The 25,629-nt window shown below is 52.7% G+C and overlaps 18 non-coding genes across 18 annotated transcripts; 5 read left to right on the top strand and 13 right to left on the bottom strand.

Moving 5' to 3' along the window:
- The first annotated feature begins 1,422 nt into the window (after window positions 1-1,422).
- On the top strand, window positions 1,423-1,493 carry TRNAG-GCC (transfer RNA glycine (anticodon GCC)). The gene has a single exon. It is a non-coding gene; the product is annotated as a tRNA-Gly (tRNA).
- A 71-nt stretch (window positions 1,494-1,564) lies between these two features.
- On the bottom strand, window positions 1,565-1,636 carry TRNAW-CCA (transfer RNA tryptophan (anticodon CCA)). The gene has a single exon. It is a non-coding gene; the product is annotated as a tRNA-Trp (tRNA).
- Window positions 1,637-1,889: 253 nt separating this feature from the next.
- TRNAN-GUU (transfer RNA asparagine (anticodon GUU)) lies at window positions 1,890-1,963 on the bottom strand. Its single transcript has one exon. It is a non-coding gene; the product is annotated as a tRNA-Asn (tRNA).
- A 1,706-nt stretch (window positions 1,964-3,669) lies between these two features.
- TRNAG-GCC (transfer RNA glycine (anticodon GCC)) lies at window positions 3,670-3,740 on the top strand. The gene has a single exon. It is a non-coding gene; the product is annotated as a tRNA-Gly (tRNA).
- A 396-nt stretch (window positions 3,741-4,136) lies between these two features.
- On the bottom strand, window positions 4,137-4,210 carry TRNAN-GUU (transfer RNA asparagine (anticodon GUU)). Its single transcript has one exon. It is a non-coding gene; the product is annotated as a tRNA-Asn (tRNA).
- Window positions 4,211-6,055: 1,845 nt separating this feature from the next.
- TRNAW-CCA (transfer RNA tryptophan (anticodon CCA)) lies at window positions 6,056-6,127 on the bottom strand. Its single transcript has one exon. It is a non-coding gene; the product is annotated as a tRNA-Trp (tRNA).
- Window positions 6,128-8,160: 2,033 nt separating this feature from the next.
- Window positions 8,161-8,231, top strand: TRNAG-GCC (transfer RNA glycine (anticodon GCC)). Its single transcript has one exon. It is a non-coding gene; the product is annotated as a tRNA-Gly (tRNA).
- Window positions 8,232-8,302: 71 nt separating this feature from the next.
- Window positions 8,303-8,374, bottom strand: TRNAW-CCA (transfer RNA tryptophan (anticodon CCA)). Its single transcript has one exon. It is a non-coding gene; the product is annotated as a tRNA-Trp (tRNA).
- A 253-nt stretch (window positions 8,375-8,627) lies between these two features.
- On the bottom strand, window positions 8,628-8,701 carry TRNAN-GUU (transfer RNA asparagine (anticodon GUU)). Its single transcript has one exon. It is a non-coding gene; the product is annotated as a tRNA-Asn (tRNA).
- Window positions 8,702-10,407: 1,706 nt separating this feature from the next.
- TRNAG-GCC (transfer RNA glycine (anticodon GCC)) lies at window positions 10,408-10,478 on the top strand. The gene has a single exon. It is a non-coding gene; the product is annotated as a tRNA-Gly (tRNA).
- Window positions 10,479-12,793: 2,315 nt separating this feature from the next.
- On the bottom strand, window positions 12,794-12,865 carry TRNAW-CCA (transfer RNA tryptophan (anticodon CCA)). The gene has a single exon. It is a non-coding gene; the product is annotated as a tRNA-Trp (tRNA).
- A 253-nt stretch (window positions 12,866-13,118) lies between these two features.
- On the bottom strand, window positions 13,119-13,192 carry TRNAN-AUU (transfer RNA asparagine (anticodon AUU)). Its single transcript has one exon. It is a non-coding gene; the product is annotated as a tRNA-Asn (tRNA).
- Window positions 13,193-15,037: 1,845 nt separating this feature from the next.
- On the bottom strand, window positions 15,038-15,109 carry TRNAW-CCA (transfer RNA tryptophan (anticodon CCA)). Its single transcript has one exon. It is a non-coding gene; the product is annotated as a tRNA-Trp (tRNA).
- Window positions 15,110-17,281: 2,172 nt separating this feature from the next.
- Window positions 17,282-17,353, bottom strand: TRNAW-CCA (transfer RNA tryptophan (anticodon CCA)). Its single transcript has one exon. It is a non-coding gene; the product is annotated as a tRNA-Trp (tRNA).
- A 253-nt stretch (window positions 17,354-17,606) lies between these two features.
- Window positions 17,607-17,680, bottom strand: TRNAN-GUU (transfer RNA asparagine (anticodon GUU)). The gene has a single exon. It is a non-coding gene; the product is annotated as a tRNA-Asn (tRNA).
- A 1,848-nt stretch (window positions 17,681-19,528) lies between these two features.
- TRNAW-CCA (transfer RNA tryptophan (anticodon CCA)) lies at window positions 19,529-19,600 on the bottom strand. Its single transcript has one exon. It is a non-coding gene; the product is annotated as a tRNA-Trp (tRNA).
- A 2,007-nt stretch (window positions 19,601-21,607) lies between these two features.
- On the top strand, window positions 21,608-21,678 carry TRNAG-GCC (transfer RNA glycine (anticodon GCC)). The gene has a single exon. It is a non-coding gene; the product is annotated as a tRNA-Gly (tRNA).
- A 2,640-nt stretch (window positions 21,679-24,318) lies between these two features.
- On the bottom strand, window positions 24,319-24,392 carry TRNAN-GUU (transfer RNA asparagine (anticodon GUU)). The gene has a single exon. It is a non-coding gene; the product is annotated as a tRNA-Asn (tRNA).
- Window positions 24,393-25,629: the final 1,237 nt, after the last annotated feature.

Below are 25,629 nucleotides of genomic sequence, written 5' to 3'. Positions count from 1 at the left end.
TCTCAGACTAGAGGGAGCAGGCGGGAAGTGGGTGAGACTCACACAGGGTGGGTGGGGCAGTTAAAGGATGTTATCTAATAGTGTAATCGAGGAGTTGGGTTTTTTGTGCACTACACTTTAACCAGCGATTCTTTCTAAAAGGAAATCCCAGGGCAGTACCCGCAATGAGTGGCATCCCCACACCCGAGGTTGCATTGTGGTAGCTGTTCCCTGAGCCCCTAGCCCCTGTCCCCATGTCGCCCTTTCTCCTCGTGTAACTCACCTCAGGTTCGGTGGCTCTGATACTTGCTGCTTCTGCGCGATCATCCCCATGATCTGGGCCTTTATACGAAATGTCATGTAAGATGACTTTATTCAGCACGGCGTTTGTCATTTGCTTGGTTGTCCTGTCACTGTTGGATGTTTTCTTGCGCAGACTACTGTCTAATGGTGGGAAGGCCACGAGACACATGACTTTTCTCTTTCCTTGTTAGCATAGTTTCCTGCCACTGTCTTGTTGTGCTGCCTGCCTGTGAGACACGTGTCTTGCCCATCTCAGCTCCACTGTGGCATGTTAGATATGTCTTTGAGCAGAGTCCCGGTCCCAGAGCTGCTGCCTTCTCTGCACTCTGGCTTGTAAGACTGCAGGCAAAGGCCCTCCCTGGCCCCTCAGCCAGATAGATACATTTACCTGCAGGGCTCAGCTTTGGTGAAAGATATTGGCGAGAGAGAGGAAAGGGGACGGCCCGTGGTGCACCCCCTATTTTGCATAGAACCACAGCCTCCTGGGAGGGCAGAGACATGAGGGTTCTCAGGGAAAGTCCTCCCAGGAGTGTTGAAGGGCAGGACGTGAAACACAGCAATCCCGGAATGGCCTGGTCTAAGATGCCTGTGCAATAGGCCTGGCCCTAGGCTTCCGGGGCTCTTCCTCGGCAGAGGCCCCAGTGGTATGAGCCCGACCAGGGCTGTGCCCGACCAGGGCTGTAGGGCGCGTTGGGAGCGCGTTAGGGACGCGAAAGAGGGCGCAGGGCGCAGAACTCTGCCCGTTTCTCCCCAGGATTTTGGGGAGGACAGGGAATCTGGCCAGGTCAGTGACTAGGCTTTCCCAGAAGGAAAGTCCAGTGACAGTGGCATGTTGTGAAACACAAGATTGCTGGTGGTCTGGAGGGTGCTTTCTGTCAGCCACTTCTCCCGGGAGCAGCCAGAGAGCAGGCTGATGTTGTGCTCTGTCAAGCACAACACTGGCCCCAAACCACTGTCCTTAGCAAAAGCAGAAACATTCATAGTTTCAGTCTCCTGCATCTGATTCCTGCCATCAGCATGTGAACGTTTGGCAGTCCAAGGCTTGCCATGCAAACTTTGTTCATAGGTGTCCCATGCGAATGCATGGGCCTCATCACTACTGTCTACGGCAGGGCTCTCTGCTCAGCCTATGTAAGTGAAGCATTGGTGGTTCAGTGGTAGAATTCTCGCCTGCCACGCGGGAGGCCCGGGTTCGATTCCCGGCCAATGCAAAGCGCCCTTCTTTTGGCTTTGCTTTAGAAGTCAGAGATATAGACTTGGTGGGGAAAAAAATGTCAAAGAGTGACCCCGACGTGATTTGAACACGCAACCTTCTGATCTGGAGTCAGACGCGCTACCGTTGCGCCACGAGGTCCCTGTGCATGCAGTTCTCAGCCCCGGATCAAGAAATGCTTCTGTGCCTTTTATTGGCCCTCAGTACGCCTGTGGTTAAAGTAGAAGGCTTGGTGGCCCGTTTCCAGTCCTATTGGTGGAAATGACTAGAGGTGAAGAGATGAGAGAAGATAGAAATGTTGAGATAGAGCATGTCACGCAGGCAAAGCGAGAGCTCTAAGAGCAAAGCCAGACAGCTGTGTTTTAATTCAGGACTTGATGTAGGCAAAAGCATACGTCCCTGGGTGGGCTTGAACCACCAACCTTTCGGTTAACAGCCGAACGCGCTAACCGATTGCGCCACAGAGACCAACCACCACAGTGAGCGTGTTGGGACTCAATATATGTTTTTACCTTTGTGCTCCTGCCTGCAGCTCTAAGGTCCTGGCATAAGACAGGTAGGCTTAGACTCCATTGTGACATGTCTTACTTCTCTTAGAAGAAGGTTCTGAGTTGCCAGGCAGCTTATCTTCTGCCGGGCACACTTTCCTTTGCAGGCTTTCAGGTTGTGAATCCAGCACTGCTTAGGTGTCCATGTCAGACATGAGCAGCTCATTGAGCCCCACTGTGTGTTTTTTGTGGAGATACAACTCTCAGACTAGAGGGAGCAGGCGGGAAGTGGGTGAGACTCACACAGGGTGGGTGGGGCAGTTAAAGGATGTTATCTAATAGTGTAATCGAGGAGTTGGGTTTTTTGTGCACTACACTTTAACCAGCGATTCTTTCTAAAAGGAAATCCCAGGGCAGTACCCGCAATGAGTGGCATCCCCACACCCGAGGTTGCATTGTGGTAGCTGTTCCCTGAGCCCATAGCCCCTGTCCCCATGTCGCCCTTTCTCCTCGTGTAACTCACCCCAGGTTCGGTGGCTCTGATACTTGCTGCTTCTGCTGCGCGATCATCCCCATGATCTGGGCCTTTGTACGAAATGTCATGTAAGATGACTTTATTCAGCACGGCGTTTGTCATTTGCTTGGTTGTCCTGTCACTGTTGGATGTTTTCTTGTGCAGACTACTGTCTAATGGTGGGAAGGCCACGAGACACGTGACTTTTCTCTTTCCTTGTTAGCATAGTTTCCTGCCACTGTCTTGGTGTGCTGCCAGCCTGTGAGACACGTGTCTTGCCCATCTCAGCTCCACTGTGGCATGTTAGATATGTCTTTGAGCAGAGTCCCGGTCCCAGAGCTGCTGCCTTCTCTGCACTCTGGCTTGTAAGACTGCAGGCAAAGGCCCTCCCTGGCCCCTCAGCCAGATAGATACATTTACCTGCAGGGCTCAGTTTTGGTGAAAGATATTGGCGAGAGAGAGGAAAGGGGACGGCCTGTGGTGCACCCCCTATTTTGCATAGAACCACAGCCTCCTGGGAGGGCAGAGACATGAGGGTTCTCAGGGAAAGCCCTCCCAGGAGTGTTGAAGGGCAGGACGTGAAACACAGCAATCCCGGAATGGCCTGGTCTAAGATGCCTGTGCAATAGGCCTGGCCCTAGGCTTCCGAGGCTCTTCCTCGGCAGAGGCCCCAGTGGTATGAGCCCGACCAGGGCTGTGCCCGACCAGGGCTGTAGGGCGCGTTGGGAGCGCATTAGGGACGCGAAAGAGGGCGCAGGGCGCAGAACTCTGCCCGTTTCTCCCCAGGATTTTGGGGAGGACAGGGAATCTGGCCAGGTCAGTGACTAGGCTTTCCCAGAAGGAAAGTCCAGTGACAGTGGCATGTTGTGAAACACAAGATTGCTGGTGGTCTGGAGGGTGCTTTCTGTCAGCCACTTCTCCCGGGAGCAGCCAGAGAGCAGGCTGATGTCGTGCTCTGTCAAGCACAACACTGGCCCCAAACCACTGTCCTTAGCAAAAGCAGAAACATTCATAGTTTCAGTCTCCTGCATCTGATTCCTGCCATCAGCATGTGAACGTTTGGCAGTCCAAGGCTTGCCATGCAAACTTTGTTCATAGGTGTCCCATGCGAATGCATGGGCGTCATCACTACTGTCTACGGCAGGGCTCTCTGCTCAGCTTATGTAAGTGAAGCATTGGTGGTTCAGTGGTAGAATTCTCGCCTGCCACGCGGGAGGCCCGGGTTCGATTCCCGGCCAATGCAAAGCGACCTTCTTTTGGCTTTGCTTTAGAAGTCAGAGATATAGACTTGGTGGGGAAAAAAATGTCAAAGAGTGACCCAGACGTGATTTGAACACGCAACCTTCTGATCTGGAGTCAGACGCGCTACCGTTTCGCCACGAGGTCCCTGTGCATGCAGTTCTCAGCCCCGGATCAAGAAATGCTTCTGTGCCTTTTATTGGCCCTCAGTACGCCTGTGGTTAAAGTAGAAGGCTTGGTGGCCCGTTTCCAGTCCTATTGGTGGAAATGACTAGAGGTGAAGAGATGAGAGAAGATAGAAATGTTGAGATAGAGCATGTCACGCAGGCAAAGCGAGAGCTCTAAGAGCAAAGCCAAACAGCTGTGTTTTAATTCAGGACTTGATGTAGGCAAAAGCATACGTCCCTGGGTGGGTTTGAACCACCAACCTTTCGGTTAACAGCCGAACGCGCTAACCGACTGCGCCACAGAGACCAACCACCGCAGTGAGCGTGTTGGGACTCAATATATGTTTTTACCTTTGTGCTCCTGCCTGCAGCTCTAAGGTCCTGGCATAAGACAGGTAGGCTTAGACTCCATTGTGACATGTCTTACTTCTCTTAGAAGAAGGTTCTGAGTTGCCAGGCAGCTTATCTTCTGCCGGGCACACTTTCCTTTGCAGGCTTTCAGGTTGTGAATCCAGCACTGCTTAGGTGTCCATGTCAGACATGAGCAGCTCATTGAGCCCCACTGTGTGTTTTTTGTGGAGATACAACTCTCAGACTAGAGGGAGCAGGCGGGAAGTGGGTGAGACTCACACAGGGTGGGTGGGGCAGTTAAAGGATGTTATCTAATAGTGTAATCGAGGAGTTGGGTTTTTTGTGCACTACACTTTAACCAGCGATTCTTTCTAAAAGGAAATCCCAGGGCAGTACCCGCAATGAGTGGCATCCCCACACCCGAGGTTGCATTGTGGTAGCTGTTCCCTGAGCCCCTAGCCCCTGTCCCCATGTCGCCCTTTCTCCTCGTGTAACTCACCTCAGGTTCGGTGGCTCTGATACTTGCTGCTTCTGCGCGATCATCCCCATGATCTGGGCCTTTGTACGAAATGTCATGTAAGATGACTTTATTCAGCACAGCGTTTGTCATTTGCTTGGTTGTCCTGTCACTGTTGGATGTTTTCTTGCGCAGACTACTGTCTAATGGTGGGAAGGCCACGAGACACGTGACTTTTCTCTTTCCTTGTTAGCATAGTTTCCTGCCACTGTCTTGTTGTGCTGCCTGCCTGTGAGACACGTGTCTTGCCCATCTCAGCTCCACTGTGGCATGTTAGATATGTCTTTGAGCAGAGTCCCGGTCCCAGAGCTGCTGCCTTCTCTGCACTCTGGCTTGTAAGACTGCAGGCAAAGGCCCTCCCTGGCCCCTCAGCCAGATAGATACATTTACCTGCAGGGCTCAGCTTTGGTGAAAGATATTGGCGAGAGAGAGGAAAGGGGACGGCCCGTGGTGCACCCCCTATTTTGCATAGAACCACAGCCTCCTGGGAGGGCAGAGACATGAGGGTTCTCAGGGAAAGCCCTCCCAGGAGTGTTGAAGGGCAGGGCGTGAAACACAGCAATCCCGGAATGGCCTGGTCTAAGATGCCTGTGCAATAGGCCTGGCCCTAGGCTTCCGGGGCTCTTCCTCGGCAGAGGCCCCAGTGGTATGAGCCCGACCAGGGCTGTGCCCGACCAGGGCTGTAGGGCGCGTTGGGAGCGCGTTAGGGACGCGAAAGAGGGCGCAGGGCGCAGAACTCTGCCCGTTTCTCCCCAGGATTTTGGGGAGGACAGGGAATCTGGCCAGGTCAGTGACTAGGCTTTCCCAGAAGGAAAGTCCAGTGACAGTGGCATGTTGTGAAACACAAGATTGCTGGTGGTCTGGAGGGTGCTTTCTGTCAGCCACTTCTCCCGGGAGCAGCCAGAGAGCAGGCTGATGTCGTGCTCTGTCAAGCACAACACTGGCCCCAAACCACTGTCCTTAGCAAAAGCAGAAACATTCATAGTTTCAGTCTCCTGCACCTGATTCCTGCCATCAGCATGTGAACGTTTGGCAGTCCAAGGCTTGCCATGCAAACTTTGTTCATAGGTGTCCCATGCGAATGTATGGGCCTCATCACTACTGTCTACGGCAGGGCTCTCTGCTCAGCCTATGTAATTGAAGCATTGGTGGTTCAGTGGTAGAATTCTCGCCTGCCACGCGGGAGGCCCGGGTTCGATTCCTGGCCAATGCAAAGCGCCCTTCTTTTGGCTTTGCTTTAGAAGTCAGAGATATAGACTTAGTGGGGAAAAAAATGTCAAAGAGTGACCCCGACGTGATTTGAACACGCAACCTTCTGATCTGGAGTCAGACGCGCTACCGTTGCGCCACGAGGTCCCTGTGCATGCAGTTCTCAGCCCCGGATCAAGAAATGCTTCTGTGCCTTTTATTGGCCCTCAGTACGCCTGTGGTTAAAGTAGAAGGCTTGGTGGCCCGTTTCCAGTCCTATTGGTGGAAATGACTAGAGGTGAAGAGATGAGAGAAGATAGAAATGTTGAGATAGAGCATGTCACGCAGGCAAAGCGAGAGCTCTAAGAGCAAAGCCAGACAGCTGTGTTTTAATTCAGGACTTGATGTAGGCAAAAGCATACGTCCCTGGGTGGGCTTGAACCACCAACCTTTGCGGTTAACAGCCGAACGCGCTAACCGATTGCGCCACAGAGACCAACCACCGCAGTGAGCGTGTTGGGACTCAATATATGTTTTTACCTTTGTGCTCCTGCCTGCAGCTCTAAGGTCCTGGCATAAGACAGGTAGGCTTAGACTCCATTGTGACATGTCTTACTTCTCTTAGAAGATGGTTCTGAGTTGCCAGGCAGCTTATCTTCTGCCGGGCACACTTTCCTTTGCAATCTTTCAGGTTGTGAATCCAGCACTGCTTAGGTGTCCATGTCAGACATGAGCAGCTCATTGAGCCCACTGTGTGTTTTTTGTGGAGATACAACTCTCAGACTAGAGGGAGCAGGCGGGAAGTGGGTGAGACTCACACAGGGTTGGTGGGGCAGTTAAAGGATGTTATCTAATAGTGTAATCGAGGAGTTGGGTTTTTTGTGCACTACACTTTAACCAGCGATTCTTTCTAAAAGGAAATCCCAGGGCAGTACCCGCAATGACTGGCATCCCCACACCCGAGGTTGCATTGTGGTAGCTGTTCCCTGAGCCCATAGCCCCTGTCCCCATGTCGCCCTTTCTCCTCGTGTAACTCACCCCAGGTTCGGTGGCTCTGATACTTGCTGCTTCTGCTGCGCGATCATCCCCATGATCTGGGCCTTTGTACGAAATGTCATGTAAGATGACTTTATTCAGCACGGCGTTTGTCATTTGCTTGGTTGTCCTGTCACTGTTGGATGTTTTCTTGCACATACTACTGTCTAATGGTGGGAAGGCCACGAGACACGTGACTTTTCTCTTTCCTTGTTAGCATAGTTTCCTGCCACTGTCTTGGTGTGCTGCCATCCTGTGAGACACGTGTCTTGCCCATCTCAGCGCCACTGTGGCATGTTAGATATGTCTTTGAGCAGAGTCCCGGTCCCAGAGCTGCTACCTTCTCTGCACTCTGGCTTGTAAGACTGCAGGCAAAGGCCCTCCCTGGCCCCTCAGCCAGATAGATACATTTACCTGCAGGGCTCAGCTTTGGTGAAAGATATTGGCGAGAGAGAGGAAAGGGGACGGCCCGTGGTGCACCCCCTATTTTGCATAGAACCACAGCCTCCTGGGAGGGCAGAGACATGAGGGTTCTCAGGGAAAGCCCTCCCAGGAGTGTTGAAGGGCAGGACGTGAAACACAGCAATCCCGGAATGGCCTGGTCTAAGATGCCTGTGCAATAGGCCTGGCCCTAAGCTTCCGGGGCTCTTCCTCGGCAGAGGCCCCAGTGGTATGAGCCCGACCAGGGCTGTGCCCGAACAGGGCTGTAGGGCGCGTTGGGAGCGCGTTAGGGACGCGAAAGAGGGCGCAGGGCGCAGAACTCTGCCCGTTTCTCCCCAGGATTTTGGGGAGGACATGGAATCTGGCCAGGTCAGTGACTAGGCTTTCCCAGAAGGAAAGTCCAGTGACAGTGGCATGTTGTGAAACACAAGATTGCTGGTGGTCTGGAGGGTGCTTTCTGTCAGCCACTTCTCCCGGGAGCAGCCAGAGAGCAGGCTGATGTCGTGCTCTGTCAAGCACAACACGGGCCCCAAACCACTGTCCTTAGCAAAAGCAGAAACATTCATAGTTTCAGTCTCCTGCATCTGATTCCTGCCATCAGTATGTGAACGTTTGTCAGTCCAAGGCTTTCCATGCAAACTTTGTTCATAGGTGTCCCATGCGAATGCATGGGCCTCATCACTACTGTCTACGGCAGGGCTCTCTGCTCAGCCTATGTAAGTGAAGCATTGGTGGTTCAGTGGTAGAATTCTCGCCTGCCACGCGGGAGGCCCGGGTTCGATTCCCGGCCAATGCAAAGCGCCCTTCTTTTGGCTTTGCTTTAGAAGTCAGAGATATAGACTTGGTGGGGAAAAAAATGTCAAAGAGTGACCCCGACGTGATTTGAACACGCAACCTTCTGATCTGGAGTCAGACGCGCTACCGTTGCGCCACGAGGTCCCTGTGCGTGCAGTTCTCAGCCCCGGATCAAGAAATGCTTCTGTGCCTTTTATTGGCCCTCAGTACGCCTGTGGTTAAAGTAGAAGGCTTGGTGTCCCGTTTCCAGTCCTATTGGTGGAAATGACTAGAGGTGAAGAGATGAGAGAAGATAGAAATGTTGAGATAGAGCATGTCACGCAGGCAAAGCGAGAGCTCTAAGAGCAAAGCCAGACAGCTGTGTTTTAATTCAGGACTTGATGTAGGCAAAAGCATACGTCCCTGGGTGGGCTTGAACCACCAACCTTTCGGTTAACAGCCGAACGCGCTAACCGATTGCGCCACAGGGACCAACCACCGCAGTGAGCGTGTTGGGACTCAATATATGTTTTTACCTTTGTGCTCCTGCCTGCAGCTCTAAGGTCCTGGCATAAGACAGGTAGGCTTAGACTCCATTGTGACATGTCTTACTTCTCTTAGAAGAAGGGTCTGAGTTGCCAGGCAGCTTATCTTCTGCCGGGCACACTTTCCTTTGCAGGCTTTCAGGTTGTGAATCCAGCACTGCTTAGGTGTCCATGTCAGACATGAGCAGCTCATTGAGCCCCACTGTGTGTTTTTTGTGGAGATACAACTCTCAGACTAGAGGGAGCAGGCGGGAAGTGGGTGAGACTCACACAGGGTGGGTGGGGCAGTTAAAGGATGTTATCTAATAGTGTAATCGAGGAGTTGGGTTTTTTGTGCACTACACTTTAACCAGCGATTCTTTCTAAAAGGAAATCCCAGGGCAGTACCCGCAATGAGTGGAATCCCCACACCCGAGGTTGCATTGTGGTAGCTGTTCCCTGAGCCCATAGCCCCTGTCCCCATGTCGCCCTTTCTCCTCGTGTAACTCACCCCAGGTTCGGTGGCTCTGATACTTGCTGCTTCTGCTGCGCGATCATCCCCATGATCTGGGCCTTTGTACGAAATGTCATGTAAGATGACTTTATTCAGCACGGCGTTTGTCATTTGCTTGGTTGTCCTGTCACTGTTGGATGTTTTCTTGCGCAGACTACTGTCTAATGGTGGGAAGGCCACGAGACACGTGACTTTTCTCTTTCCTTGTTAGCATAGTTTCCTGCCACTGTCTTGGTGTGCTGCCAGCCTGTGAGACACGTGTCTTGCCCATCTCAGCTCCACTGTGGCATGTTAGATATGTCTTTGAGCAGAGTCCCGGTCCCAGAGCTGCTGCCTTCTCTGCACTCTGGCTTGTAAGACTGCAGGCAAAGGCCCTCCCTGGCCCCTCAGCCAGATAGATACATTTACCTGCAGGGCTCAGCTTTGGTGAAAGATATTGGCGAGAGAGAGGAAAGGGGACGGCCCGTGGTGCACCCCCTATTTTGCATAGAACCACAGCCTCCTGGGAGGGCAGAGACATGAGGGTTCTCAGGGAAAGCCCTCCCAGGAGTGTTGAAGGGCAGGACGTGAAACACAGCAATCCCGGAATGGCCTGGTCTAAGATGCCTGTGCAATAGGCCTGGCCCTAGGCTTCCGGGGCTCTTCCTCGGCAGAGGCCCCAGTGGTATGAGCCCGACCAGGGCTGTGCCCGACCAGGGCTGTAGGGCGCGTTGGGAGCACGTTAGGGACGCGAAAGAGGGCGCAGGGCGCAGAACTCTGCCCGTTTCTCCCCAGGATTTTGGGGAGGACAGGGAATCTGGCCAGGTCAGTGACTAGGCTTTCCCAGAAGGAAAGTCCAGTGACAGTGGCATGTTGTGAAACACAAGATTGCTGGTGGTCTGGAGGGTGCTTTCTGTCAGCCACTTCTCCCGGGAGCAGCCAGAGAGCAGGCTGATGTCGTGCTCTGTCAAGCACAACACTGGCCCCAAACCACTGTCCTTAGCAAAAGCAGAAACATTCATAGTTTCAGTCTCCTGCATCTGATTCCTGCCATCAGCATGTGAACGTTTGGCAGTCCAAGGCTTGCCATGCAAACTTTGTTCATAGGTGTCCCATGCGAATGCATGGGCCTCATCACTACTGTCTACGGCAGGGCTCTCTGCTCAGCCTATGTAAGTGAAGCATTGGTGGTTCAGTGGTAGAATTCTCGCCTGCCACGCGGGAGGCCCGGGTTCGATTCCCGGCCAATGCAAAGCGCCCTTCTTTTGGCTTTGCTTTAGAAGTCAGAGATATAGACTTGGTGGGGAAAAAAATGTCAAAGAGTGACCCCGACGTGATTTGAACACGCAATCTTCTGATCTGGAGTCAGACGCGCTACCGTTGCGCCACGAGGTCCCTGTGCGTGCAGTTCTCAGCCCCGGATCAAGAAATGCTTCTGTGCCTTTTATTGGCCCTCAGTACGCCTGTGGTTAAAGTAGAAGGCTTGGTGGCCCGTTTCCAGTCCTATTGGTGGAAATGACTAGAGGTGAAGAGATGAGAGAAGATAGAAATGTTGAGATAGAGCATGTCACGCAGGCAAAGCGAGAGCTCTAAGAGCAAAGCCAGACAGCTGTGTTTTAATTCAGGACTTGATGTAGGCAAAAGCATACGTCCCTGGGTGGGCTTGAACCACCAACCTTTCGGTTAACAGCCAAACGCGCTAACCGATTGCGCCACAGAGACCAACCACTGCAGGGAGCGTGTTGGGACTCAATATATGTTTTTAGCTTTGTGCTCCTCCCTGCAGCTCTAAGGTCCTGGCATAAGACAGGTAGGCTTAGACTCCATTGTGACATGTCTTACTTCTCTTAGAAGAAAGTTCTGAGTTGCCAGGCAGCTTATCTTCTGCCGGGCACACTTTCCTTTGCAGGCTTTCAGGTTGTGAATCCAGCACTGCTTAGGTGTCCATGTCAGACATGAGCAGCTCATTGAGCCCCACCGTGTGTTTTTTGTGGAGATACAACTCTCAGACTAGAGGGAGCAGGCGGGAAGTGGGTGAGACTCACACAGGGTGGGTGGGGCAGTTAAAGGATGTTATCTAATAGTGTAATCGAGGAGTTGGGTTTTTTGTGCACTACACTTTAACCAGCGATTCTTTCTAAAAGGAAATCCCAGGGCAGTACCCGCAATGAGTGGCATCCCCACACCCGAGGTTGCATTGTGTTAGCTGTTCCCTGAGCCCCTAGCCCCTGTCCCCATGTCGCCCTTTCTCCTCGTGTAACTCACCTCAGGTTCGGTGGCTCTGATACTTGCTGCTTCTGCGCGATCATCCCCATGATCTGGGCCTTTGTACGAAATGTCATGTAAGATGACTTTATTCAGCACAGCGTTTGTCATTTGCTTGGTTGTCCTGTCACTGTTGGATATTTTCTTGCGCAGACTACTGTCTAATGGTGGGAAGGCCACGAGACACGTGACTTTTCTCTTTCCTTGTTAGCATAGTTTCCTGCCACTGTCTTGGTGTGCTGCCATCCTGTGAGACACGTGTCTTGCCCATCTCAGCTCCACTGTGGCATGTTAGATATGTCTTTGAGCAGAGTCCCGGTCCCAGAGCTGCTACCTTCTCTGCACTCTGGCTTGTAAGACTGCAGGCAAAGGCCCTCCCTGGCCCCTCAGCCAGATAGATACATTTACCTGCAGGGCTCAGCTTTGGTGAAAGATATTGGCGAGAGAGAGGAAAGGGGACGGCCCGTGGTGCACCCCCTATTTTGCATAGAACCACAGCCTCCTGGGAGGGCAGAGACATGAGGGTTCTCAGGGAAAGCCCTCCCAGGAGTGTTGAAGGGCAGGACGTGAAACACAGCAATCCCGGAATGGCCTGGTCTAAGATGCCTGTGCAATAGGCCTGGCCCTAAGCTTCCGGGGCTCTTCCTCGGCAGAGGCCCCAGTGGTATGAGCCCGACCAGGGCTGTGCCCGACCAGGGCTGTAGGGCGCGTTGGGAGCGCGTTAGGGACGCGAAAGAGGGCGCAGGGCGCAGAACTCTGCCCGTTTCTCCCCAGGATTTTGGGGAGGACATGGAATCTGGCCAGGTCAGTGACTAGGCTTTCCCAGAAGGAAAGTCCAGTGACAGTGGCATGTTGTGAAACACAAGATTGCTGGTGGTCTGGAGGGTGCTTTCTGTCAGCAACTTCTCCCGGGAGCAGCCAGAGAGCAGGCTGATGTCGTGCTCTGTCAAGCACAACACTGGCCCCAAACCACTGTCCTTAGCAAAAGCAGAAACATTCATAGTTTCAGTCTCCTGTATCTGATTCCTGCCATCAGCATGTGAACGTTTGGCAGTCCAAGGCTTTCCATGCAAACTTTGTTCATAGGTGTCCCATGCGAATGCATGGGCCTCATCACTACTGTCTACGGCAGGGCTCTCTGCTCAGCCTATGTAAGTGAAGCATTGGTGGTTCAGTGGTAGAATTCTCGCCTGCCACGAGGGAGGTCCGGGTTCGATTCCCGGCCAATGCAAAGTGCCCTTCTTTTGGCTTTGCTTTAGAAGTGAGAGATATAGAGTTGGTGGGGAAAAAAATGTCAAAGAGTGACCCCGACGTGATTTGAACACGCAACCTTCTGATCTGGAGTCAGACGCGCTACCGTTGCGCCACGAGGTCCCTGTGCATGCAGTTCTCAGCCCCGGATCAAGAAATGCTTCTGTGCCTTTTATTGGCCCTCAGTACGCCTGTGGTTAAAGTAGAAGGCTTGGTGTCCCGTTTCCAGTCCTATTGGTGGAAATGACTAGAGGTGAAGAGATGAGAGAAGATAGAAATGTTGAGATAGAGCATGTCACGCAGGCAAAGCGAGAGCTCTAAGAGCAAAGCCAGACAGCTGTGTTTTAATTCAGGACTTGATGTAGGCAAAAGCATACGTCCCTGGGTGGGCTTGAACCACCAACCTTTCGGTTAATAGCCGAACGCGCTAACCGATTGCGCCACAGAGACCAACCACCGCAGTGAGCGTGTTGGGACTCAATATATGTTTTTACCTTTGTGCTCCTGCCTGCAGCTCTAAGGTCCTGGCATAAGACAGGTAGGCTTAGACTCCATTGTGACATGTTTTACTTCTCTTAGAAGAAGGTTCTGAGTTGCCAGGCAGCTTATCTTCTGCCGGGCACACTTTCCTTTGCAGGCTTTCAGGTTGTGAATCCAGCACTGCTTAGGTGTCCATGTCAGACATGAGCAGCTCATTGAGCCCCACTGTGTGTTTTTTGTGGAGATACAACTCTCAGACTAGAGGGAGCAGGCGGGAAGTGGGTGAGACTCACACAGGGTGGGTGGGGCAGTTAAAGGATGTTATCTAATAGTGTAATCGAGGAGTTGGGTTTTTTGTGCACTACACTTTAACCAGCGATTCTTTCTAAAAGGAAATCCCGGGGCAGTACCCGCAATGAGTGGAATCCCCACACCCGAGGTTGCATTGTGGTAGCTGTTCCCTGAGCCCATAGCCCCTGTCCCCATGTCGCCCTTTCTCCTCGTGTAACTCACCCCAGGTTCGGTGGCTCTGATACTTGCTGCTTCTGCGCGATCATCCCCATGATCTGGGCCTTTGTACGAAATGTCATGTAAGATGACTTTATTCAGCACGGCGTTTGTCATTTGCTTGGTTGTCCTGTCACTGTTGGATGTTTTCTTGCGCAGACTACTGTCTAATGGTGGGAAGGCCACGAGACACGTGACTTTTCTCTTTCCTTGTTAGCATAGTTTCCTGCCACTGTCTTGGTGTGCTGCCAGCCTGTGAGACACGTGTCTTGCCCATCTCAGCTCCACTGTGGCATGTTAGATATGTCTTTGAGCAGAGTCCCGGTCCCAGAGCTGCTGCCTTCTCTGCACTCTGGCTTGTAAGACTGCAGGCAAAGGCCCTCCCTGGCCCCTCAGCCAGATAGATACATTTACCTGCAGGGCTCAGCTTTGGTGAAAGATATTGGCGAGAGAGAGGAAAGGGGACGGCCCGTGGTGCACCCCCTATTTTGCATAGAACCACAGCCTCCTGGGAGGGCAGAGACATGAGGGTTCTCAGGGAAAGCCCTCCCAGGAGTGTTGAAGGGCAGGACGTGAAACACAGCAATCCCGGAATGGCCTGGTCTAAGATGCCTGTGCAATAGGCCTGGCCCTAGGCTTCCGGGGCTCTTCCTCGGCAGAGGCCCCAGTGGTATGAGCCCGACCAGGGCTGTGCCCGACCAGGGCTGTAGGGCGCGTTGGGAGCGCGTTAGGGACGCGAAAGAGGGCGCAGGGCGCAGAACTCTGCCCGTTTCTCCCCAGGATTTTGGGGAGGACAGGGAATCTTGCCAGGTCAGTGACTAGGCTTTCCCAGAAGGAAAGTCCAGTGACAGTGGCATGTTGTGAAACACAAGATTGCTGGTGGTCTGGAGGGTGCTTTCTGTCAGCCACTTCTCCCGGGAGCAGCCAGAGAGCAGGCTGATGTCGTGCTCTGTCAAGCACAACACTGGCCCCAAACCACTGTCCTTAGCAAAAGCAGAAACATTCATAGTTTCAGTCTCCTGCATCTGATTCCTGCCATCAGCATGTGAACGTTTGGCAGTCCAAGGCTTGCCATGCAAACTTTGTTCATAGGTGTCCCATGCGAATGCATGGGCCTCATCACTACTGTCTACGGCAGGGCTCTCTGCTCAGCTTATGTAAGTGAAGCATTGGTGGTTCAGTGGTAGAATTCTCGCCTGCCACGCGGGAGGCCTGGGTTCGATTCCCGGCCAATGCAAAGCGCCCTTCTTTTGGCTTTGCTTTAGAAGTCAGAGATATAGACTTGGTGGGGAAAAAAATGTCAACGAGTGACCCCGACGTGATTTGAACACGCAACCTTCTGATCTGGAGTCAGACGCGCTACCGTTGCGCCACGAGGTCCCTGTGCATGCAGTTCTCAGCCCCGGATCAAGAAATGCTTCTGTGCCTTTTATTGGCCCTCAGTACGCCTGTGGTTAAAGTAGAAGGCTTGGTGGCCCGTTTCCAGTCCTATTGGTGGAAATGACTAGAGGTGAAGAGATGAGAGAAGATAGAAATGTTGAGATAGAGCATGTCACGCAGGCAAAGCGAGAGCTCTAAGAGCAAAGCCAGACAGCTGTGTTTTAATTCAGGACTTGATGTAGGCAAAAGCATACGTCCCTGGGTGGGCTTGAACCACCAACCTTTCGGTTAACAGCCAAACGCGCTAACCGATTGCGCCACAGAGACCAACCACTGCAGGGAGCGTGTTGGGACTCAATATATGTTTTTAGCTTTGTGCTCCTCCCTGCAGCTCTAAGGTCCTGGCATAAGACAGGTAGGCTTAGACTCCATTGTGACATGTCTTACTTCTCTTAGAAGAAGGTTCTGAGTTGCCAGGCAGCTTATCTTCTGCCGGGCACACTTTCCTTTGCAGGCTTTCAGGTTGTGAATCCAGCACTGCTTAGGTGTCCATGTCAGACATGAGCAGCTCATTGAGCCCCACTGTGTGTTTTTTGTGGAGATACAACTCTCAGACTAGAGGGAGCAGGCGGGAAGTGGGTGAGACTCACACAGGGTGGGTGGGGCAGTTAAAGGATGTTATCTAATAGTGTAATCGAGGAGTTGGGTTTTTTGTGCACTACACTTTAACCAGCGATTCTTTCTAAAAGGAAATCCCAGGGCAGTACCCGCAATGAGTGGCATCCCCACACCCGAGGTTGCATTGTGTTAGCTGTTCCCTGAGCCCCTAGCCCCTGTCCCCATGTCGCCCTTTCTCCTCGTGTAACTCACCTCAGGTTCGGTGGCTCTGATACTTGCTGCTTCTGCGCGATCATCCCCATGATCTGGGCCTTTGTACGAAATGTCATGTAAGATGACTTTATTCAGCACAGCGTTTGTCATTTGCTTGGTTGTCCTGTCACTGTTGGATATTTTCTTGCGCAGACTACTGTCTAATGGTGGGAAGGCCACGAGACACGTGACTTTTCTCTTTCCTTGTTAGCATAGTTTCCTGCCACTGTCTTGGTGTGCTGCCATCCTGTGAGACACGTGTCTTGCCCATCTCAGCTCCACTGTGGCATGTTAGATATGTCTTTGAGCAGAGTCCCGGTCCCAGAGCTGCTACCTTCTCTGCACTCTGGCTTGTAAGACTGCAGGCAAAGGCCCTCCCTGGCCCCTCAGCCAGATAGTTACATTTACCTGCAGGGCTCAGCTTTGGTGAAAGATATTGGCGAGAGAGAGGAAAGGGGACGGCCCGTGGTGCACCCCCTATTTTGCATAGAACCACAGCCTCCTGGGAGGGCAGAGACATGAGGGTTCTCAGGGAAAGCCCTCCCAGGAGTGTTGAAGGGCAGGACGTGAAACACAGCAATCCCGGAATGGCCTGGTCTAAGATGCCTGTGCAATAGGCCTGGCCCTAAGCTTCCGGGGCTCTTCCTCGGCAGAGGCCCCAGTGGTATGAGCCCGACCAGGGCTGTGCCCGACCAGGGCTGTAGGGCGCGTTGGGAGCGCGTTAGGGACGCGAAAGAGGGCGCAGGGCGCAGAACTCTGCCCGTTTCTCCGCAGGATTTTGGGGAGGACATGGAATCTGGCCAGGTCAGTGACTAGGCTTTCCCAGAAGGAAAGTCCAGTGACAGTGGCATGTTGTGAAACACAAGATTGCTGGTGGTCTGGAGGGTGCTTTCTGTCAGCCACTTCTCCCGGGAGCAGCCAGAGAGCAGGCTGATGTCGTGCTCTGTCAAGCACAACACTGGCCCCAAACCACTGTCCTTAGCAAAAGCAGAAACATTCATAGTTTCAGTCTCCTGCATCTGATTCCTGCCATCAGCATGTGAACGTTTGGCAGTCCAAGGCTTTCCATGCAAACTTTGTTCATAGGTGTCCCATGCGAATGCATGGGCCTCATCACTACTGTCTACGGCAGGGCTCTCTGCTCAGCCTATGTAAGTGAAGCATTGGTGGTTCAGTGGTAGAATTCTCGCCTGCCACGCGGGAGGTCCGGGTTCGATTCCCGGCCAATGCAAAGCGCCCTTCTTTTGGCTTTGCTTTAGAAGTGAGAGATATAGACTTGGTGGGGAAAAAAATGTCAAAGAGTGACCCCGACGTGATTTGAACACGCAACCTTCTGATCTGGAGTCAGACGCGCTACCGTTGCGCCACGAGGTCCCTGTGCATGCAGTTCTCAGCCCCGGATCAAGAAATGCTTCTGTGCCTTTTATTGGCCCTCAGTACGCCTGTGGTTAAAGTAGAAGGCTTGGTGTCCCGTTTCCAGTCCTATTGGTGGAAATGACTAGAGGTGAAGAGATGAGAGAAGATAGAAATGTTGAGATAGAGCATGTCACGCAGGCAAAGCGAGAGCTCTAAGAGCAAAGCCAGACAGCTGTGTTTTAATTCAGGACTTGATGTAGGCAAAAGCATACGTCCCTGGGTGGGCTTGAACCACCAACCTTTCGGTTAACAGCCGAACGCGCTAACCGATTGCGCCACAGAGACCAACCACCGCAATGAGCGTGTTGGGACTCAATATATGTTTTTACCTTTGTGCTCCTGCCTGCAGCTCTAAGGTCCTGGCATAAGACAGGTAGGCTTAGACTCCATTGTGACATGTCTTACTTCTCTTAGAAGAAGGTTCTGAGTTGCCAGGCAGCTTATCTTCTGCCGGGCACACTTTCCTTTGCAGGCTTTCAGGTTGTGAATCCAGCACTGCTTAGGTGTCCATGTCAGACATGAGCAGCTCATTGAGCCCCACTGTGTGTTTTTTGTGGAGATACAACTCTCAGACTAGAGGGAGCAGGCGGGAAGTGGGTGAGACTCACACAGGGTGGGTGGGGCAGTTAAAGGATGTTATCTAATAGTGTAATCGAGGAGTTGGGTTTTTTGTGCACTACACTTTAACCAGCGATTCTTTCTAAAAGGAAATCCCAGGGCAGTACCCGCAATGAGTGGAATCCCCACACCCGAGGTTGCATTGTGGTAGCTGTTCCCTGAGCCCATAGCCCCTGTCCCCATGTCGCCCTTTCTCCTCGTGTAACTCACCCCAGGTTCGGTGGCTCTGATACTTGCTGCTTCTGCTGCGCGATCATCCCCATGATCTGGGCCTTTGTACGAAATGTCATGTAAGATGACTTTATTCAGCACGGCGTTTGTCATTTGCTTGGTTGTCCTGTCACTGTTGGATGTTTTCTTGCGCAGACTACTGTCTAATGGTGGGAAGGCCACGAGACACGTGACTTTTCTCTTTCCTTGTTAGCATAGTTTCCTGCCACTGTCTTGGTGTGCTGCCAGCCTGTGAGACACGTGTCTTGCCCATCTCAGCTCCACTGTGGCATGTTAGATATGTCTTTGAGCAGAGTCCCGGTCCCAGAGCTGCTGCCTTCTCTGCACTCTGGCTTGTAAGACTGCAGGCAAAGGCCCTCCCTGGCCCCTCAGCCAGATAGATACATTTACCTGCAGGGCTCAGCTTTGGTGAAAGATATTGGCGAGAGAGAGGAAAGGGGACGGCCCGTGGTGCACCCCCTATTTTGCATAGAACCACAGCCTCCTGGGAGGGCAGAGACATGAGGGTTCTCAGGGAAAGCCCTCCCAGGAGTGTTGAAGGGCAGGACGTGAAACACAGCAATCCCGGAATGGCCTGGTCTAAGATGCCTGTGCAATAGGCCTGGCCCTAGGCTTCCGGGGCTCTTCCTCGGCAGAGGCCCCAGTGGTATGAGCCCGACCAGGGCTGTGCCCGACCAGGGCTGTAGGGCGCGTTGGGAGCGCGTTAGGGACGCGAAAGAGGGCGCAGGGCGCAGAACTCTGCCCGTTTCTCCCCAGGATTTTGGGGAGGACAGGGAATCTGGCCAGGTCAGTGACTAGGCTTTCCCAGAAGGAAAGTCCAGTGACAGTGGCATGTTGTGAAACACAAGATTGCTGGTGGTCTGGAGGGTGCTTTCTGTCAGCCACTTCTCCCGGGAGCAGCCAGAGAGCAGGCTGATGTCGTGCTCTGTCAAGCACAACACTGGCCCCAAACCACTGTCCTTAGCAAAAGCAGAAACATTCATAGTTTCAGTCTCCTGCATCTGATTCCTGCCATCAGCATGTGAACGTTTGGCAGTCCAAGGCTTGCCATGCAAACTTTGTTCATAGGTGTCCCATGCGAATGCATGGGCCTCATCACTACTGTCTACGGCAGGGCTCTCTGCTCAGCCTATGTAAGTGAAGCATTGGTGGTTCAGTGGTAGAATTCTCGCCTGCCACGCGGGAGGCCTGGGTTCGATTCCCGGCCAATGCAAAGCGCCCTTCTTTTGGCTTTGCTTTAGAAGTCAGAGATATAGACTTGGTGGGGAAAAAAATGTCAATGAGTGACCCCGACGTGATTTGAACACGCAACCTTCTGATCTGGAGTCAGACGCGCTACCGTTGCGCCACGAGGTCCCTGTGCATGCAGTTCTCAGCCCCGGATCAAGAAATGCTTCTGTGCCTTTTATTGGCCCTCAGTACGCCTGTGGTTAAAGTAGAAGGCTTGGTGGCCCGTTTCCAGTCCTATTGGTGGAAATGACTAGAGGTGAAGAGATGAGAGAAGATAGAAATGTTGAGATAGAGCATGTCACGCAGGCAAAGCGAGAGCTCTAAGAGCAAAGCCAGACAGCTGTGTTTTAATTCAGGACTTGATGTAGGCAAAAGCATACGTCCCTGGGTGGGCTTGAACCACCAACCTTTCGGTTAACAGCCGAACGCACTAACCGATTGCGCCACAGAGACCAACCGCTGCAGGGAGCGTGTTGGGACTCAATATATGTTTTTAGCTTTGTGCTCCTCCCTGCAGCTCTAAGGTCCTGGCATAAGACAGGTAGGCTTAGACTCCATTTTGACATGTCTTACTTCTCTTAGAAGAAGGTTCTGAGTTGCCAGGCAGCTTATCTTCTGCCGGGCACACTTTCCTTTGCAGGCTTTCAGGTTGTGAATCCAGCACTGCTTAGGTGTTTCTGTCAGACATGAGCAGCTCATTGAGCCCCACTGTGTGTTTTTTGTGGAGATACAACTCTCAGACTAGAGGGAGCAGGCGGGAAGTGGGTGAGACTCACACAGGGTGGGTGGGGCAGTTAAAGGATGTTATCTAATAGTGTAATCGAGGAGTTGGGTTTTTTGTGCACTACACTTTAACCAGCGATTCTTTCTAAAAGGAAATCCCAGGGCAGTACCCGCAATGAGTGGCATCCCCACACCCGAGGTTGCATTGTGTTAGCTGTTCCCTGAGCCCCTAGCCCCTGTCCCCATGTCGCCCTTTCTCCTCGTGTAACTCACCTCAGGTTCGGTGGCTCTGATACTTGCTGCTTCTGCGCGATCATCCCCATGATCTGGGCCTTTGTACGAAATGTCATGTAAGATGACTTTATTCAGCACAGCGTTTGTCATTTGCTTGGTTGTCCTGTCACTGTTGGATGTTTTCTTGCGCAGACTACTGTCTAATGGTGGGAAGGCCACGAGACACGTGACTTTTCTCTTTCCTTGTTAGCATAGTTTCCTGCCACTGTCTTGGTGTGCTGCCAGCCTGTGAGACACGTGTCTTGCCCATCTCAGCTCCACTGTGGCATGTTAGATATGTCTTTGAGCAGAGTCCCGGTCCCAGAGCTGCTGCCTTCTCTGCACTCTGGCTTGTAAGACTGCAGGCAAAGGCCCTCCCTGGCCCCTCAGCCAGATAGATACATTTACCTGCAGGGCTCAGCTTTGGTGAAAGATATTGGCGAGAGAGAGGAAAGGGGACGGCCCGTGGTGCACCCCCTATTTTGCATAGAACCACAGCCTCCTGGGAGGGCAGAGACATGAGGGTTCTCAGGGAAAGCCCTCCCAGGAGTGTTGAAGGGCAGGACGTGAAACACAGCAATCCCGGAATGGCCTGGTCTAAGATGCCTGTGCAATAGGCCTGGCCCTAGGCTTCCGGGGCTCTTCCTCGGCAGAGGCCCCAGTGGTATGAGCCCGACCAGGGCTGTAGGGCGCGTTGGGAGCGCGTTAGGGACGCGAAAGAGGGCGCAGAACTCTGCCCGTTTCTCCCCAGGATTTTGGGGAGGACAGGGAATCTGGCCAGGTCAGTGACTAGGCTTTCCCAGAAGGAAAGTCCAGTGACAGTGGCATGTTGTGAAACACAAGATTGCTGGTGGTCTGGAGGGTGCTTTCTGTCAGCCACTTCTCCCGGGAGCAGCCAGAGAGCAGGCTGATGTCGTGCTCTGTCAAGCACAACACTGGCCCCAAACCACTGTCCTTAGCAAAAGCAGAAACATTCATAGTTTCAGTCTCCTGCATCTGATTCCTGCCATCAGCATGTGAACGTTTGGCAGTCCAAGGCTTGCCATGCAAACTTTGTTCATAGGTGTCCCATGCGAATGCATGGGCCTCATCACTACTGTCTACGGCAGGGCTCTCTGCTCAGGTTATATAAGTGAAGCATTGGTGGTTCAGTGGTAGAATTCTCGCCTGCCACGCGGGAGGCCCGGGTTCGATTCCCGGCCAATGCAAAGCGCCCTTCTTTTGGCTTTGCTTTAGAAGTCAGAGATATAGACTTGGTGGGGAAAAAAATGTCAAAGAGTGACCCCGACGTGATTTGAACACGCAACTTTCTGATCTGGAGTCAGACGCGCTACCGTTGCGCCACGAGGTCCCTGTGCATGCAGTTTTCAGCCCCGGATCAAGAAATGCTTCTGTGCCTTTTATTGGCCCTCAGTACGCCTGTGGTTAAAGTAGAAGTCTTGGTGGCCCGTTTCCAGTCCTATTGGTGGAAATGACTAGAGGTGAAGAGATGAGAGAAGATAGAAATGTTGAGATAGAGCATGTCACGCAGGCAAAGCGAGAGCTCTAAGAGCAAAGCCAGACAGCTGTGTTTTAATTCAGGACTTGATGTAGGCAAAAGCATACGTCCCTGGGTGGGCTTGAACCACCAACCTTTCGGTTAACAGCCAAACGCGCTAACCGATTGCGCCACAGAGACCAACCACCGCAGTGAGCGTGTTGGGACTCAATATATGTTTTTACCTTTGTGCTCCTGCCTGCAGCTCTAAGGTCCTGGCATAAGACAGGTAGGCTTAGACTCCATTGTGACATGTCTTACTTCTCTTAGAAGAAGGTTCTGAGTTGCCAGGCAGCTTATCTTCTGCCGGGCACACTTTCCTTTGCAGGCTTTCTGGTTGTGAATCCAGCACTGCTTAGGTGTCCATGTCAGACATGAGCAGCTCATTGAGCCCCACTGTGTGTTTTTTGTGGAGATACAACTCTCAGACTAGAGGGAGCAGGCGGGAAGTGGGTGAGACTCACACAGGGTGGGTGGGGCAGTTAAAGGATGTTATCTAATAGTGTAATCGAGGAGTTGGGTTTTTTGTGCACTACACTTTAACCAGCGATTCTTTCTAAAAGGAAATCCCAGGGCAGTACCCGCAATGAGTGGCATCCCCACACCCGAGGTTGCATTGTGGTAGCTGTTCCCTGAGCCCCTAGCCCCTGTCCCCATGTCGCCCTTTCTCCTCGTGTAACTCACCTCAGGTTCGGTGGCTCTGATACTTGCTGCTTCTGCGCGATCATCCCCATGATCTGGGCCTTTGTACGAAATGTCATGTAAGATGACTTTATTCAGCACAGCGTTTGTCATTTGCTTGGTTGTCCTGTCACTGTTGGATGTTTTCTTGCGCAGACTACTGTCTAATGGTGGGAAGGCCACGAGACACGTGACTTTTCTCTTTCCTTGTTAGCATAGTTTCCTGCCACTGTCTTGTTGTGCTGCCTGCCTGTGAGACACGTGTCTTGCCCATCTCAGCTCCACTGTGGCATGTTAGATATGTCTTTGAGCAGAGTCCCGGTCCCAGAGCTGCTGCCTTCTCTGCACTCTGGCTTGTAAGACTGCAGGCAAAGGCCCTCCCTGGCCCCTCAGCCAGATAGATACATTTACCTGCAGGGCTCAGCTTTGGTGAAAGATATTGGCGAGAGAGAGGAAAGGGGACGGCCCGTGGTGCACCCCCTATTTTGCATAGAACCACAGCCTCCTGGGAGGGCAGAGACATGAGGGTTCTCAGGGAAAGCCCTCCCAGGAGTGTTGAAGGGCAGGACGTGAAACACAGCAATCCCGGAATGGCCTGGTCTAAGATGCCTGTGCAATAGGCCTGGCCCTAGGCTTCCGGGGCTCTTCCTCGGCAGAGGCCCCAGTGGTATGAGCCCGACCAGGGCTGTCCCCGACCAGGGCTGTAGGGCGCGTTGGGAGCGCGTTAGGGACGCGAAAGAGGGCGCAGGGCGCAGAACTCTGCCCGTTTCTCCCCAGGATTTTGGGGAGGACAGGGAATCTGGCCAGGTCAGTGACTAGGCTTTCCCAGAAGGAAAGTCCAGTGACAGTGGCATGTTGTGAAACACAAGATTGCTGGTGGTCTGGAGGGTGCTTTCTGTCAGCCACTTCTCCCGGGAGCAGCCAGAGAGCAGGCTGATGTCGTGCTCTGTCAAGCACAACACTGGCCCCAAACCACTGTCCTTAGCAAAAGCAGAAACATTCATAGTTTCAGTCTCCTGCATCTGATTCCTGCCATCAGCATGTGAACGTTTGGCAGTCCAAGGCTTGCCATGCAAACTTTGTTCATAGGTGTCCCATGCGAATGCATGGGCCTCATCACTACTGTCTACGGCAGGGCTCTCTGCTCAGGTTATGTAAGTGAAGCATTGGTGGTTCTGTGGTAGAATTCTCGCCTGCCACGCGGGAGGCCCGGGTTCGATTCCCGGCCAATGCAAAGCGCCCTTCTGTTGGCTTTGCTTTAGAAGTCAGCGATATAGACTTGGTGGGGAAAAAAATGTCAAAGAGTGACCCCGACGTGATTTGAACACGCAACCTTCTGAGCTGGAGTCAGACGCGCTACCGTTGCGCCACGAGGTCCCTGTGCATGCAGTTCTCAGCCCCGGATCAAGAAATGCTTCTGTGCCTTTTATTGGCCCTCAGTACGCCTGTGGTTAAAGTAGAAGGCTTGGTGGCCCGTTTCCAGTCCTATTGGTGGAAATGACTAGAGGTGAAGAGATGAGAGAAGATAGAAATGTTGAGATAGAGCATGTCACGCAGGCAAAGCGAGAGCTCTAAGAGCAAAGCCAGACAGCTGTGTTTTAATTCAGGACTTGATGTAGGCAAAAGCATACGTCCCTGGGTGGGCTTGAACCACCAACCTTTCGGTTAACAGCCGAACGCGCTAACCGATTGCGCCACAGAGACCAACCACCGGAGTGAGCGTGTTGGGACTCAATATATGTTTTTACCTTTGTGCTCCTGCCTGCAGCTCTAAGGTCCTGGCATAAGACAGGTAGGCTTAGACTCCATTGTGACATGTCTTACTTCTCTTAGAAGAAGGTTCTGAGTTGCCAGGCAGCTTATCTTCTGCCGGGCACACTTTCCTTTGCAGGCTTTCAGGTTGTGAATCCAGCACTGCTTAGGTGTCCATGTCAGACATGAGCAGCTCATTGAGCCCCACTGTGTGTTTTTTGTGGAGATACAACTCTCAGACTAGAGGGAGCAGGCGGGAAGTGGGTGAGACTCACACAGGGTGGGTGGGGCAGTTAAAGGATGTTATCTAATAGTGTAATCGAGGAGTTGGGTTTTTTGTGCACTACACTTTAACCAGCGATTCTTTCTAAAAGGAAATCCCAGGGCAGTACCCGCAATGAGTGGCATCCCCACACCCGAGGTTGCATTGTGGTAGCTGTTCCCTGAGCCCCTAGCCCCTGTCCCCATGTCGCCCTTTCTCCTCGTGTAACTCACCTCAGGTTCGGTGGCTCTGATACTTGCTGCTTCTGCGCGATCATCCCCATGATCTGGGCCTTTGTACGAAATGTCATGTAAGATGACTTTATTCAGCACAGCGTTTGTCATTTGCTTGGTTGTCCTGTCACTGTTGGATGTTTTCTTGCGCAGACTACTGTCTAATGGTGGGAAGGCCACGAGACACGTGACTTTTCTCTTTCCTTGTTAGCATAGTTTCCTGCCACTGTCTTGTTGTGCTGCCTGCCTGTGAGACACGTGTCTTGCCCATCTCAGCTCCACTGTGGCATGTTAGATATGTCTTTGAGCAGAGTCCCGGTCCCAGAGCTGCTGCCTTCTCTGCACTCTGGCTTGTAAGACTGCAGGCAAAGGCCCTCCCTGGCCCCTCAGCCAGATAGATACATTTACCTGCAGGGCTCAGCTTTGGTGAAAGATATTGGCGAGAGAGACGAAAGGGGACGGCCCGTGGTGCACCCCCTATTTTGCATAGAACCACAGCCTCCTGGGAGGGCAGAGACATGAGGGTTCTCAGGGAAAGCCCTCCCAGGAGTGTTGAAGGGCAGGACGTGAAACACAGCAATCCCGGAATGGCCTGGTCTAAGATGCCTGTGCAATAGGCCTGGCCCTAGGCTTCCGGGGCTCTTCCTCGGCAGAGGCCCCAGTGGTATGAGCCCGACCAGGGCTGTAGGGCGCG

The sequence above is a fragment of the Pleurodeles waltl genome, chromosome 4_1 (genome assembly GCF_031143425.1).
Source record: "Pleurodeles waltl isolate 20211129_DDA chromosome 4_1, aPleWal1.hap1.20221129, whole genome shotgun sequence".
NCBI lineage: Eukaryota > Metazoa > Chordata > Amphibia > Caudata > Salamandridae > Pleurodeles > Pleurodeles waltl.
This window is presented reverse-complemented; position numbering and strand designations above follow the sequence as displayed.